Here is a 3510-nt window from a genome sequence, read left to right as displayed (position 1 = left end):
AAGGAAACTAACAAGTTAGGTTAAATGACTTGTCCAGGGTCACACAGCTAATAAGTATTTGAAGCAGGATTTGAACCCATATCATCCTGTCTCCAGGTATAACATTCTATCTACTACACTATGCTCCTCTTTCTCATGTAGAGTATGGCATAGCACTTTTTCAATTAACTGTAGGAGTAAGACTGTGAGAGACAAAAAGTAAAGATGGAAAATGGACAGACTGAGACGACAAGGAAGTATTGAGGAGCCCTTAATAAAAGCTAGGATGAAGAGGAAGTTTAGAACAAAAAGGGCCTTTTTCGTGTTTGGGAATAGGGTGAAGTTAAGTGATAAGATCAGAGTTTCCCTGCTGTATCTTCTTTCCTCTTACCCACAAAATGGGGAGGCTTCACCTAAAAGAAAACAAGCTGTCCTGGCACCTTATTGGCCTGGGATTCCCTAATGCAACTTTCTGATCAACTGAGAGCATTAAAAAGTCCCAGGGTCCTCAAACTTCATAAATTTCTGAAGCCCACAGGAGCCACCCTAACCTGCCCTGCTGACCATACACATTTCCATATGGAAATGAGTATAGCCTTGAGCAGAAGAGCCAAGAACCACTATATCCTTGCTGTCTATCTTTACTGTGTTAGGAGCAAAGACAATATCCTTGGGTTAAATGTTCAATGACTTTCAAGCATCCCATTTCATCCCTACATTGAACCTGAACTAAGATGGTCCTGGCAATCGATCTACCCTCTAGCGGGCAGATCTGTTATGAAAGAAGGAATATCCAGCTTTGGAGATAGTGGCAAAGGATGGGATGTCTTCAGGAAAAAGACAAGTTTTAGTGAACAACAAAAGATGAAGTAAAGAAAAAGATATAGAACAAAGTGTAATTTTTTAGCAAGAGAAGGAATTCAGAAGGCACAGCAAAATGAGAACTCAGAGGAGGATAGGAACTAAAAAGGGCAGAGTGCTAGGGAGATATTAGAGAAATGGGAAGTTATATTTTTTGTCATGTTTTCTTTTGGCTGGGCAGTCACAAAGACTAAGTAACTCCAAGGCACTGACTTGGGTCCACATTGTTCCCAACTTTCTTCTGGCATTGACAATGTCTCAGTTTACAAATGGCGAAAGGTTTCATTGTCATCCATGGATAAGACATTTGTTCTGGCCTTGATAAGTTATCAATTAGCTATACTATCATGCTTCCAGGAAATATTCTGAGGGAGAATACAAGTCAAAGAGACATATTAAACTGATGGCCCCAGATTAAAGCTGGTCCATATAAACCCAGAAGCTCTGAGCAGCCAATTACATCTTGGTATATAGGAATTTTCTAGCCATAGGGTATGGTAAACAACAAATAGATGAAAGCTTGTAGAATAAACCAGGCCGTGGTTCTAATTAAGATCATGATACAAGCCATGCCACAAAATGCATACACAGAGTTACACCAAAAATGGTATGGCTACTGCTTGGATTACCCTGAGAGAAAAGGGAAAGAAGGAAAGCCAAAGGCTCATGAACATTCAAAGAAAGCAAAGAAAATGATTGATCGAAAGACCAAAATCTACCATAAACAATGTCATACTAAGAAGATTCAGATGAAAAAGATTATCAAGATTCATGTAAAGGGAAATATCAAATGAAAGAATGATGGAAAAATTCCCCAATTATCAGTGTCTGCATATCTGCTGGACAGAGAGAGAACCAATCCCAAGCCAAAGTCCTTCCCAACAAGATTAAACAGAAACAAAAAGAGACGGCTGGTAAATGGGAAGTGCCCTTGCCAAAAGTTTGTGCCCAGAGAGAAGCAGAAGTTATTTATACAGGAAAGAGAAAGAAGAAGGCCTGGAAGAGACTGGTGACTAAGTCTGCTTTGTTGGGGATGGCTTTACTCAAAAACCACAGAAATATGAAAGATTTATTAGGCCAATGGCTTTGTGTTTTAAGAAGGTTCATATAACTCATCCTGAATTTAAAGTCACTTTTTGCCTATCCATACTTGACGAAGAATCCCTTATCACCACTATATATAACTTTGGACGTTATTACCAAAGGGACTATCATCACAGTGAATGTGACTGAGCTGGGGCCTCATGATATAGGAAGGCAAAGTTATCTGTGGAAAATATGCACCGGTTACCAACAATCCAGAAAATGATGGATGCACAAATGTTGTCTGGTTTGTCTGATTGACAGATTGGATGGAGTTCTACATCCTTGGCTATTATTAAACATTCTGATATATCAAGAAAACCACAATTACTACACTGAACAGTCACAAAACAAAACCTAAGACCCAGTTCTACACATTGGTTTTGATTTGATGTTAATTTGGAAAAGAGATGAACACTATTTTCTATTCTTTTATAAGACTTTTTTCCAGTTTGGAGTGGTAATAAAAAAAAAGATTGTAGATACTCTGGGGGAAAAAAGATGTTTATGTGAAAATATCTCCCTCATAAAAGCCTCTTTGTCAATAAGTGATGACAGGGTAGGGGTAGGAAAGGATCCTGAAATGAAGAAAGCCTCTACTGATCCCACATACTAGGCAGAGCCCTTTGGCAAAGAGGTTTAAATTTATTTAAAATATTAGTATGTCTGGATAAAAATGGGCAGAATATGTTTACTTTCCTATCTAGCACTAAGATAAGTAGAATTTAAAATCCACTTTAGAAAACATATAGGTTAAAAAAAATAGGAACAAGAACAAAGGTAAGCTAACAAGGTGATGTGAGAGAGTACAAATTAATCCATTACATTAAGTTAAAAGGAACTCATCTCTCTTATAAAAATAAGTCACTAGCCAGAATAAATATGAGTAAATATGGAAAAAATGAGAAGATATTGAGTTTTTAAAATAGGGGTTAGTTATAGAGTTGTACTTTTTAGTCCAAATAATACTATAGACCAATAAAATATCTCAATTTCTTATCCTAGGGAGACTTATGTAGCCAGCCTCAGTGACTGGAAGCCAGGAAGAAGGTGGAAAGAACAGAACACAGGGAGAAGGAGGAGGAGGAAAAGCAGTTGATTTTTTATATTTGTAACTATTAAGAAATAAGGACTTTTGGCAGTTATAGTTTTACAGATTGCAGCTGGAAAACACTAATTTAGGATCTTTCATGCTTCATCATCACTAACATGATGTTCAGTCACGTCTGACTCTTCATGACCTCATTTGGGATTTCCTTGGCAGAGATACTGGAGTGGTTTGCCATTTCCTTCTCTCACTCATTTTACAGATGAGGAAACTGAGGCAAACAGGGTTAAGTGACTTGCACAAGCTCACAGAGCTAGCAAGTGTCTGAGGTCAGATTTGAACTCAGGAAGATGAGCCTTGGTAACTCCACTATGATAGCACTCTATCCGCTAAGCCATCCAGCTGCTCCATAATGACAATAATAATGCAGTCCATTTAAATCCAACATTTATTGGGATCCTATTTAAGAAGCTGTGCTATGCCCTGGAGTGATGAGGACAAAACAAAAATAGTCACTGCCCTTAAAAAACTTATATCAT

The 3510-nt window shown here is 37.9% G+C and overlaps 1 pseudogene; it reads left to right on the top strand.

Annotated features, from left to right (window-relative positions):
* The first annotated feature begins 1274 nt into the window (after window positions 1–1274).
* LOC138158992 (ribosome biogenesis protein NSA2 homolog pseudogene) lies at window positions 1275–2180 on the top strand (annotated as a pseudogene).
* The last annotated feature ends 1330 nt before the right edge of the window (window positions 2181–3510 follow it).

This window comes from Petaurus breviceps, unplaced genomic scaffold (assembly GCF_028583685.1).
Source record: "Petaurus breviceps papuanus isolate PSGF00001 unplaced genomic scaffold, PetGlider_PUasm1.0 175, whole genome shotgun sequence".
Classification (NCBI taxonomy): domain Eukaryota; kingdom Metazoa; phylum Chordata; class Mammalia; order Diprotodontia; family Petauridae; genus Petaurus; species Petaurus breviceps.
Note: the sequence above shows the minus strand (reverse complement) of the source record. Positions and strands in the feature narration are given on the sequence as shown.